Source organism: Carassius gibelio, chromosome B22 (assembly GCF_023724105.1).
Source record: "Carassius gibelio isolate Cgi1373 ecotype wild population from Czech Republic chromosome B22, carGib1.2-hapl.c, whole genome shotgun sequence".
NCBI classification, from domain to species: Eukaryota; Metazoa; Chordata; class Actinopteri; order Cypriniformes; family Cyprinidae; genus Carassius; species Carassius gibelio.
The window spans coordinates 26,625,946-26,638,255 of record NC_068417.1 but is presented as its reverse complement, the minus strand read 5'-3'; the positions used below and the strand labels follow the sequence as shown (position 1 = coordinate 26,638,255).

The following is a 12,310-nucleotide window of genomic DNA, read 5'->3' as shown; positions in this document are numbered from 1 at the left end:
TTCTGCAAAAGCACACTTCCTCCAAAACACATGAATGTGCACAGGCAGACCAGAGGTAGAGGACTGAATACAACGCTGTATGATTACCTCGTGTCTAATTCACTGGAGAGAAAATGTTAAAATACAAAGCGCATAATATTAGAATAAAAATGTTTTCCATTCTTGCTCGGTCTGCAATAGCGTAATGGAATGCACTGATAACGTATCAGGTTTGCGCAAACAGGGTAGATGGAGGTATGCAAACTGATAGGCAGGTAGGACAGCCTATTGTAACTTTCAGACCAAATAATCTGATTAGTTGAACATTTTATGGTCCTACGCCAGATGATATAAATATATATACAGTAAATACATTTAGACCACTGAACTTACTGTTATCAGGATGTGAAGACACTTTCAGCCAGCATAAATAAATAAATAAGTAAATAAATAAATAAATGAACCAAATGATCTACGCTTTCACCTCCTTCCTTTAAAGTTCTCTTTTGAGAGATATTTGTATTTTTATTTTTTAAGATTTAGTTTTCATAAAAAAAATAGATTTCCTACTTGTTTGTGTTATCTCGCTGTGTAGCTATAAACAGTATATTAAAGCTATATACATGGACAATATTTTTTTTAGAGAATATATTTGGGATTTGCTTGAATTGTAAATTATATAATTGGATAGTTAAATATTGAAAAAGATATCTCCCCCTTGCGTAGTTTCAATGCAGTTAGCTACTATTCGCTATTAGCCTTGTAGATTAGCTAAGTACATTTAAACTACGCAGGGGGAAAATTTCTTTTAAGTATTTAAGATATTTGATTATTTAATCTGCTCGCTCTGCTTTAAGGCTGTGTGTGCAAACAATGTGGCATTAGAAAGGGATGTGACCATTTTTTTTTTTTTTTTGCGCCAGTTACTTGTTAGCCACATAGCTTGTTAAACAATAGTAGTAATAGATGTGTGATGCTACTGAAAGAAAAAATGTCGTTAAATTAGAAGTAACATGGATATGTTTCTCACCAGCACATGTGAATGTTAAACAGGCACGTGCTATGCAACTGTAAACTGCTGAAGTATGTGTATATACAGAATATAATATAGTACAGTACAGGGGCGGATTTAGACATTTTGGGGCCCAAGGCAAACACAGACATGGGGCCCTCTACATCTCTTGTTTCCCTCCTTTTGTCAATCCTTATTTTAAAAAAAAAGCCCTACTTGTTACTTCTCTTCAGCAGTCTTCACACAGCAATGATGTATAGACATCTGGAGTTGTATCTGTAAGAAAAAAAGAAGAAAAATAAAAAGGATAAATTCTATCCTTGCTCTGAACAGGGCCTCTCTGCACTATTAAGCAGCGTTCTTTGTCAGTGAGATGTTTTGGCCAGAGTGCTTGGTCATCTTCAAGTTCAAGTGTAACAAAATTGGTCAGAATAGCCGTGTTTCCACTATCGAGCTAAGACCGGCGTGCTAGTGCGTGCCAGGGCCAGTCGCGTTTCCACTGTCACTTCCGGGGCTTGATCGTGCCTCGCCGGGGCTTCCTCGGGGCCAACGGCCAGGGTTTTTTGGCCCGACGAAAACCTTGGGCCAAAGCGGGCCAGCTGGGGCTAGAGGAGGGGTCATGAACAAAGGCGGAGTTTCTCCGTGTCTAGAGAGCGTCAGCGCTGCAGATCATTTCAGAAAGATAACAGCTTTAACACCAGCATTAAAGACTTTTTAAAATCAGTTGAGCTCAAAACTCACTCTTAGTTAGCAGCAAGTGTTTGAAATAACTTGATCCGATGTGGATTATAATCACTAAACAAGGCAGAAATATTTATAAGCGATGTAAAAGACTATGTACGCAAAACATTAACGTTACACAGTAAACATGTTAAATATGACCGCTTGGAGAAATCAGACGTCAGCTTCTTATTCTCTATCACAATTGTGTATTTATTAAGTAACATTTTATCTGTCGTCTCTTTTCAAGAGTTTAGCTCCACGTTGCATATCATCAAAATATAATAATGATTTTTGTTCGGGAGCTTTTATAAAAATAGCGAGTCTGCGCTGCGGATCATTTCAGAAAGATAATAGCTTTAACACCAGCATTAAACACTTTTTTTAAAAATAAGTTGAGCTCAAAACTCTCTTTCAGTTAGCAGCGAGTGTTTGAAATAACTTGATCCAATGTGGATAATCACCATACAAGGCAGAAATATTTATAAGCGATGAAAAAGATATGCACGCTAAACATGTTACCATAGTAAACATGGTAAAATATGACCGCTTGAAGAAATCAGACGTCAGCTTCTTATTCTCTATCACAATAGTGTATTAAGTAACTTATATTATCTTTCACAAGCCTCGTCTCGAGAGTTTATCTCACGTTGCCTATCATAAAAGAATATAGCCTAATAATGTTTTTTGTTCGGGAGCTTTTATAAAAATAGAGATATTATCATTCATTCTAAATGTGACGGCTATACTGTGGCTAATAAACAGAAACAGACTCGACTGAATAAGCAGGCTATTTTCATAAGCGTTAAAAATAAATAAATAAAATAGAAATAAGTGTATTTATGTGTGATTAATTTTGAGTCCTGATAAATTAAATCAATTCTATAATTAAAACATCGATGATTTTGAATTTGAATATATAACAAAGCATGCAAACAAACGGCCTCTTTTAAGCCCTGGCTCGCACTGGGCCGACAGTGGAAATGCGGCTAGTGACTGCTAGTACTCATTACTCATGAATTTTGCTAAAAACTTTTTGCTTTCCTCCTGTTTCTTCCTTTTTTCAGCACCGCTTGGGTAGCTTCGCTTCATTTTTACTGTCAACACTATCACTGTCAATCACTTCTTCTTCGTCAGTTTTTTGGCGCATTACAGCCTTGTCACTTTCGCAGATGCGCAGTAAGTGAAATAATGGAATAGTCCAATGTAGTGAGGTGGGGGGGGGGCCCTCCTGTCTGCGACACTAATGATTTGATGCCATTTTTCGCAAATGGAGTTTTAGAAATATATATTTTGCACGAAGTAAAAAAAAATAAAAATCTTTAAGCAAGTTAATGGGGCATTTTGGGGGCCCCTAGGTAGCTCGGGGCCCAAGGCAATTGCCGACCTTTGCCTAATGGTAAAGTCCGCCCCTGGTACAGTATATGTATACATTCTTATTTGAATTTGTGTACACGTTGCCAAAACAGTTTTTCTTCACCTTTAAAAATCTGAATGTGAATAAGAACAAATTCCAAACATTCTCCATGTTCTTTACTATTCATGTGCCCTCTCTCTCTCTGTCTCCATCCTTTCTCTGTGTTTTATGACAGCCTGTTCTATGTGCTGCTCTCCAGGGAGCTTTAATTGACAAGTGTGTACAATAACTAATCAGCAGTGGAGGGACTGCCCTTTGTAATGATGAATTGACTGAACTAATTTCAGATAATCCCTCACGTTACCCGGCAACGCTGACGCCGCCAATTGATATTTGCGATACAAGACGCCCCTCGTTCTGCTCCCTGTCAGTCATCTCAGTATCGCTTCTGCAGCTAAAGAGGTGCAGTCCGTAATGAGCCGCTGACTGTGCGCAGGAAAGATTAAAACTTTCCTCAAGCCATTACCATGCAACAAACCTCCACACATTCGCACACACTTAGAAAGTAATAGATCATTGTTAAAGGGCAAGTTTAAGTGTTTTTTTTTTTTCTTTCTTTTTTTTTACTTGAGCCTATCGACATGATTATTTGTATTTATACAGCAGTTTAGCATTTTTAAATCCTACAGTGCTAATAAGGTGAATTTTTCTCCCCAGAGGCTAATGGGCAATGAGCTATTGGACAGAGAGAGATTCTTTCAGTCCAATTTAGCCAGCTTCACGGTGCAGAGATGTTGAATGTCTTACTTTTATTGGATATTAGGACTTTAATCAGAATTTCTGGGAACACTGAAGGACAATATCAATAAAAAAAGAGGCCCTAGAGGCTGAGTGGCTGAAAATCTCAGGCAAATATGTAGAATTAGATGAAAAGTATCCACTAGGCATATACAGAATCACAATTTCTCATCCTGAAATATGCTACATTCTAAGAATTTCCCTGCTATTTCATCATGCGCTCATTGAGGGCTACTCGTAATGACCTGCAGAGTGCTATCATGAGAATCAGCTGAGCTTGCCACGAGCAACAGCAAATCTTACCACATTTTCCACATTAATAATAATAATGATAATAATAAATGTTTCTTGTGCAGCAAATCAGCATATTAGAATGATATTTGAAGGATCATGTAAGACTGAATACTAGTTTATTGGCCGCTGAATCCAAGGACCCGTCTTTGAAAAAATCCTACCAATCAAAAACTTTTGAACAGGAGTGTACAGTACATGCTTAAAAAGTAATTTGTCAATGTTTTGGGGTACACTAAAATATAGATTCTCCAAGCCAATGTGAATTCGTCTGCCTTTGTCTCAAAGCCAGCAACTTTCTTTTGCTGTAGTTCTGTAGATTCAGCAACAGGAAACACTGGATTGTGTTATTTGGATTGTGATGGATCACAGAAGTTGATTTAATACTGCATTTATCCTCACAAACAAAAGTAATGGTAATATAGATGATAATTTAAAGGTCATTTGAAACAATTCAATTGTTCTTTTTAACCAAAGAGAAAAATACATACCCTTATATTTAATTATTATGGATTCAAAACTTTCAGGTAGGTCTACATCGAAAATGGTAAAGACAGTTGGTTATTAGAAAATATTTTCCTATACTATGACCACAGATGTAATTAAACTACCAAAGTCAATGGTGGGAAATGACAGCCAATGACCAATTACAGCCACCTTGCCCAACATCTCGGTCAATGTATAGATAGTTACAGAATTTCATTAAGTATCAATCACATCATCCTAAAATCAAAACAAATGGGCCCGTCAAAGCTTGCAGATAAAGCCTAGGAGGAAAAGAGGGAGAAAGAGTCTCTCTCTCAAATCTATTTTTAATAAGTGTTAGGGGAAGGGCAAACCTGGAGCATTGGGATTGGAGCTCCACTCTTGCTAGTTAAAACCCCACAAGACTGAGGCAGCAAAGAACTTCTCCTCTATAACCTAGCTACTGTAAAGACCATTGGTTGAATGTGTGTGTGTGTGTGTGTGTGTGTGTGTGTGTGTGTGTGTGTGTGTGTGTGTGTGTGTGTGTGTGTGAGAAGCCAGAAGTCCAGTTGTTTGAAAACAGAAGTCGTGAAGTGTAGCAAAATCTTTGTGGGAAATGCACAGATTATGTGACTTGACTTAATGATGATGGCCACTTCTGCATTTTCATGGAACATAATATATGTGACCCTGGAACACAAAACCAGTCTTAAGTCGCTGGGGTAAATTTTTAATAATAGCTCTAAAAACATTGTATGGGTCAAAATTATAGGTTTTTCTTTTATCCCCAAAAAATCATTAGGATATTAAGTAAAGATCATGTTCCATGAAGATGTTTTGTACATTTCCTATTGTAAATGTATCAAAATTAATTTTTGATTACTATTATGAATTGCTAAGAATTCTTTTGGACAACTTCAAAGGCGATTTTCTCAGTTTTCGATTTTTTTTGCACCCGCAGATTCCAGATTTTCAAATAGTTGTGCCTTGGCCAAATATTGTCCAATCCTAATGCATCAATGGAAAGCTTATTCATTCAGCTTTCAGATGACGTATACATCTTAACTTTGAAGAATTTACACTTCCGACTGATTTTTGTGGTCCAGGGAGACATATCTGGACACTTAAGGAAGTCATGGCCTGTGGGGAAGTCATGGCCTAATGGTTAGAGCGTCGGACTCCCAATCGAAGGGTTGTGAGTTCGAGTCTCGGGCCGGACGGAATTGTGGGCGGCGGTAGTGCATGAACAGCTCTCTCTCCACCTTCAATACCACGACTTAGGTGCCCTTGAGCAAGGCATCGAACCCCCAACTGCTCCCCGGGCGCCGCAGCATAAATGGCTGCCCACTGCTCCGGGTGTGTGCTCACAGTGTGTGTGTGTGTGTGTGTGTTCACTGCTCTGTGTGTGTGCATTTCGGATGGGTTAAATGCAGAGCACAAATTCTGAGTATGGTCACCATACTTGGCTGAATGTCACTTTCACTTCACTTCACTTCACTTAAGTCAAAGTTAAAAATATAGGTTAAGACCCTGCATTCCATAAAATATGAAAACAAATGAATATAGAAACATAGGTGTGGTATATTGTTGGTAGGTGGCACTATGAATGAGTCACTGAGTCATTCATTTAACTGATTCACTCAGGAACAAAATTAGTATTTTTGAGTGAGCCACTGAATCATTCACTCAACCAATTTGTTAAAAAACAAGAACTTAATAGTTGGCTTTTATATTGAGTGAGTTTGAGTGAGTGAGTGAATCATTCAATCAACTGGTTCATTCATAAACACAACAATTCTTTTTGACTGAGTCATTGAATAACGTACTCAGCTTATAAACTGATTCATTCAGGAATGTTGATGTCTGTCCTTAGACAATATTCAGTCAACAGATCTATTCAAAAAACACTGTTTTAATTAGAAAAGAAGCAAATGTCTGTTATTTACAAATTATGATATTTGTATACAAATATACAGATTATTTTAGGAATGCCACTGTGTTGCTGCTCAGTAGTTCTGCTTTGGCTTTTTGGAACTATGTTTTTTGGTGGAGAAAACATAATTAACAGTATTTTTCTAATATGTAACATAACTCTTTGTATATTAAAAATTATTAAGAGCAACATAACATTTGTCAAAGACTCTTGCTTCTGTGGCATTGCTTAAATATAGCATATATATCATATTTTTATTGGTTTATAAGGTATCAGCATTGGACGGTGCAATACTCATGTTGTCAGTTTTTTTTTTCATGTTTAAGTTACAAAAATACATTTAATCTTATGCAGACTGAAATGAAGCCACCTGTAATTGGCATGTCCATTGACAATTCAGTGCTCGATTCATCTAATATTGTTGAAATTCTCTCAAGTTATGTTAGACGTCTGTCTGACCACCTAGATATGTTCATCTTCTATTTTGGACTCGATCCTAATAAGCTTTAAATGCATAACCGAGTCAGGATGTTTCTGTCAAGCTGAGCTATCCTATTTACTTCTATATTACACACCCCACACGCAGAGTGAAGATGTATCTGCTCAAAGTCAATGTCAGGCCTACGGTTCTCTCAGCTACTGCACTATCCCGAGCCAATTTCCTACAGTCTTCTCTGGACTGCATTAAACAGCATGACAATGAGAGAAGAGGTGAGGAGTTCAAGGTTTATCAGTTTGCAGCACACTGTAATTTTAGCCTGTATACTGTACGGAGGAAATCAACCTGCATTATTATGAAATCACCAAGATATGGGACTAGCTTTCGGGGGCTTATGTTTTTATTTATGTATTTGCCACTTTACCTTATCCAGCATTTTCCCCATCTGTAACTGTTAACTCTGCAGATTTGGAAGTCAATGCACTGCACAGAGCAGCTCGCGAACACACACAGAGATTGTAAACTTTCTGAGTAGCTACTACATTCAATGAGGAACAAGCTTTCTGAGTAGTTACTAATGAGGAAAGAACTTTGCAGTCGAAATTGCAAACTGTCTGTATAGGTATAGGTTCATGTGATCATAAACGAACTTTGCAACAAAATCGCATACCGAGTAGCTACTACATTTGATGATGAATAAAACTACTACGCAATCGAAATCACATGCTATATTTGATTAGGAACAAATTTCATGAACAAAATCACATGCTTTTTGAATAGCTACTAATTTTAATGTGGAACGATATTCGTGACTGAAATTGTAAACTTCTGAGTAGCTACTACATTTAATGAGGAACAAACTTTGTGACCAAAATCATATACTTTTGGAGTAGCTACTAATGAGGAAAGAACTTCACAGCTTAAATTGCGCACTGTCTCTATAGGTATAGGTGCATCTGATGATAAACGAATTTTGAAACAAAATCGTGACCTTATGGGATTTCGGAATCTTAACAAAATTAATAGGTAATTCAAACACTTTCCGAATTCTGGCATACAACTTTTTTCACATTGTTTTCACCTACTATATAGTAGGGAAGGTGACATATTTGGATATTTGGACCCATTTTCACAAGCTGTAAGAAATAGGCATATTCTGAGTTGTTTTAAAATTGTTGTTGCAATGGATACAGTTATTCGAGATGCATTCGAAAGCACAAAACACATTTTTTTGTTATCAGTGCAAACTTGTATAGTTTTCTCAGTCATAATTTGAACGAAAATGTCTTTTAATTTTAGTCAGTGTGTCGTCACGTCATTTACATTCATTTTAGTCCATGTTATGCTGACTGATTTGCATATAATTTTAGTTCACATAAATAGGACTGTAAAATGTAATGGAGACATGACAAAAAAAATGGATGATAATACCACAGTTTGTCATAAAAGTTGAATAATTAGGCCTAAAACATATCTACTATGAATGTCATAATTTGTACAGTCATTAATACCAATTATGTAAGCTAAAATGTATTAAAGGGATAGTGTATTTTTATTTTTAGTTATTTTTATTTTTTTTGCTGTTTTTAAAAAATAATGACTGTTTTCAAACAGGTTTTTATTAATAATAATTTATTAAAAAAAGATAATTAGCAAATTGCTTTCAGTCTGGCCAGCATCTGCTTTCCATGCTGTCTTTCCCCATCATTTATCAGCCTCGTTCACTCACCTCTCGTCCTCTGTATCAGCTTCACTTTGCTCCTTGAAGAATCCCAGAAGGCCTGAGCGACCACTTCACTCTGTCGCTTTTATGAGTGATGTTCAGATTCATGCCTGCTTGCTTTTAACCTCTTAATGAAGTTTGTTGTCCTGTGCCTGTAGTTTATTGCATCCTCCGAAAAGGAAGAAAGGACAGGTTAATGATTTGAGTGCACTACAACATGTGGCTACCTCATTAGCCAATCGAAAATACATGCAGTGGTTGAAGAGCTTGTAAGAAAACTGAAAGAGTGAAGGGATTTCAACCATGTGAATCTTATGAATCAATGTCCATCGATTAAGAAAATGATTAAGAAGCCGGATGGGAACTGTGTTATATACCGTCAACCGACTGTATGAAAGAAAGCAGCAGTGTATGTACTTTATATGTAATAGAAACAGCCATAAATGTAATGAAACAAAACAAAATCCATATCATTAACCAACTCCAAAGAGCCCAGCGAATAGCATTATGGAGGTAAGACAGTATAAATAGCCCTGCAATATTGTAAATGTTTATATACTACAGCTCGTGTGGACATCGTGTGGGCCCGGTCTGGAGATTTATGGGCGCCGCTGTAATACGTTGAAGGCGACACAAGGTAGCAGGTCATATTTCACGCGTGTTATCATATCGAGTGTAAATTTGCCGTGCAGTATATGGTGGAGATAAAATATTTTAGGCCGTTTCTTCTACTGTTTCCTCCCCCCACGTCCTCATACGAGACCGAATATTAGCATCGAGACTCCAACACATGTGAGTGGTTTTATATGCGCTCGGTCAGTTATAATATGTTCAAGGTTTCCTGCCGCATCTGAACGCGAGCGGCTCGTCAACCAGGGACAAACTCATTTTGGCTACACCTTCAGAATTTTCTAAACGCTGTATTTTAAACAACCACGTCTTATAGCCTACCTCCCTCACTTTTCTGAATGTAAGCGCCGGTGTTAAAAGAGGAGCTTACAGGAGAGCCATAAGCCATGCGCTATTAGAGCGCACAGATAACTTTTCCGCATTTTAACGCCTTTTGTGATCGAATGGTGACAAGGGAAATGTGTTGGCCATTTGCTTCAAGTCTCCCTGTGATTTATACACGCTGTCTGAAGGCCATCTCTGCAGCCGGCTGTTTTTATTTTATGTGTTGACCTAGCAGTTAACTGCAGTCGCAACCGGAATACCGCAGATCTATTTAGATTACGCTACAGTATGTGGTGACTCAGAGGATTTACTGCTGCTTTCAGTCACATACTTGGTGAACAGTTGGTTTAAACATTTATTTATTCAATTATAATTATTATTAATTCATATAACACTGTTGGTCTTTTTGCTTTAGTGTTCATTTGATAAGTGACCTGCTGTTAATCTAGTTAACGTAAAATTATCTGTGGAGATAAATAGGAATATCCTACACCTTTTTACTATTACTATTTTAATAATTAAATAAATAAAATATTGACTTTAAATAGCCTATATTACGAATATGTACAAATTCATTTATTTATAACATAACTTTGTTGTTATAATTTTATGCATTTATTCTTCAGGTTTGATTTATTTTTGAAAGTCAGTTTTTGTGTAGAGACCTTAAGGTCTTGAACATCTTTTTAGTATTATGTGAATTGTTAATTAAATAGTTAAATTAAATATTTGTTAAATTAATAGTTAATAGTTAAATTAAATACATCCATAACTATCCACAATAAAGCAATTCATGAAAGAGTATATAAAACACCCACCTTAACTTTTATAAATTCAAATTATAGTTATTTATTTAGTTGATAGATATTTAGTTATATTTCTATACAACATTTAACATTTAAAACCTTTTTTTTTCATATTTGTACTTTTGACTTAAACCTTATAGTTATATAAAAATAAAAACCTTGTAACAAAAATCCTATGTGACAACTAACCCCTATATATAAAACGATGTGATTTACATTTACATGAAGGAAAAAAACTCAATATTTGCTCAACTTATATATTATAATATTTGCTCAACTCATAAACAACTCAACTCATGCTTGGTGGCATAAACAAACTCTTTTCATGCTTCGTGTCCCAAAGTTACATAAACGGTTTAGGTTTATGTAACTCTGGCACACAATGTTATGGAAATGAAGTTGTGGACTTCTTTTCTTACTTCCCTTGATCAAATTTTGATGCCCGTCTGTTTGAGAGAAACTGCCAAACGTCTGTGGCTTTATGTAGATTGATCTATTAGGCCAAACCCGTGGTGAACTAATCCGAGGCTGATTGTTTCACATTAACTCACGGGAGGTAAGACTCCTAGAACGCGTCTCAAGTTTGACAGCAGCCAAAAGACCTCGAAGGCCCCGATCATCGCTGCCAGATCCAGGTCCCGACAGATGAAGTGAAGTGAAGTGACATTCAGCCAAGTATGGTGACCCATACTCAGAATTTGTGCTCTGCATTTAACCCATCCGAAATGCACACACACAGAGCAGTGAACACACACACACACACTGTGAGCACACACCCGGAGCAGTGGGCAGCCATTTATGCTGCGGCGCCCGGGGAGCAGTTGGGGGTTCGATGCCTTGCTCAAGGGCACCTAAGTCATGGTATTGAAGGTGGAGAGAGAGCTGTTCGTGCACTACCCCCACCTACAATTCCGTCCGGCCCAAGACTAGAACCCACAACCCTTCGATTGGGAGTCCAACCCTCTAACCATTAGGCCACGATGCGGATCCTCCATCAGCGTTCGCTCAAATCAAGATATGTTTTATATAATGAATTGGCTCCAAATCCACCGGGTTTGTTCGGTAGGTTAATTACTTTAACCCTCTCTGTCTGTTTGTTGAGGTTGTGTTTTGTTACACGCTGTAATTGTTGTGTTGTTTTTAATTAGTGTTCGGGGCCACGCGCCGCTTTCAAAGACTCGATTCTGGTCTGCCAAGTGGAAATGGCAGCAAAATCTATCTCAGCCCATCCTATCTGTCTGCATCACTTATCTGCACGGTAAACCCGAACACTTTTCTCTCGGTTTGCTCAGTCTGCGGTTGAATAATCGCCCACCCGGTAATTCTCAGTTAATGTGTTTGTTCATTCGTATGTTGCTTTTTATCAAGATGCTAATATTGTTCATCATTTCTCCTTATCGCCGCCTCAGACAATGGAATTTACACTGCGTACCCAACAGCAGATTTAGGAATGACCCTCTGCTTTCCGCCAACCCCATTTAGGCTTGATTGACAGCCGCTTGTCTGGCAACTTCTACAGGCCCGAAACGCAAAAGTTAACGCCTCCGCGGATGCTTTTCGAACAACAACCGGGATCTAAATTGTAAAAATGCGATTGCAGTTTACCGCCAGGCTTATCATTTTTAGGGTTTAGCGAAAGATCAGTGGCATTAGGATAATAACCTGTAACCTACTTAGTGTAGCATTCATATATTTTATTCAGAAGGATCAATATCTATCTAATGAATTTTTGTGAAATATGCTTATTATTTGTTGCAGTTTAGGTGTACCTCAAGTGTCCTGTTAATTTTTTGGGCCACTGTAGATGGACTACACTAGGGTTACGAACTGGAG

At 37.4% G+C, this 12,310-nt stretch overlaps 1 protein-coding gene and 1 long non-coding RNA gene across 10 annotated transcripts in view; one reads left to right on the top strand and one right to left on the bottom strand.

Moving 5' to 3' along the window:
- LOC127987838 (CUGBP Elav-like family member 5) overlaps nt 1-12,310 on the top strand; it is a 207,918-nt gene that overhangs the window by 145,627 nt on the left and 49,981 nt on the right. The window lies entirely within an intron of this gene.
- LOC127987872 (uncharacterized) overlaps nt 11,131-12,310 on the bottom strand; it is an 80,261-nt gene continuing 79,081 nt past the window's right edge. Inside the window, exon 2 of the long non-coding RNA XR_008161457.1 lies at nt 11,131-11,328. This is a non-coding gene — a long non-coding RNA (uncharacterized LOC127987872). The remainder of the gene's footprint in view (nt 11,329-12,310) is intronic.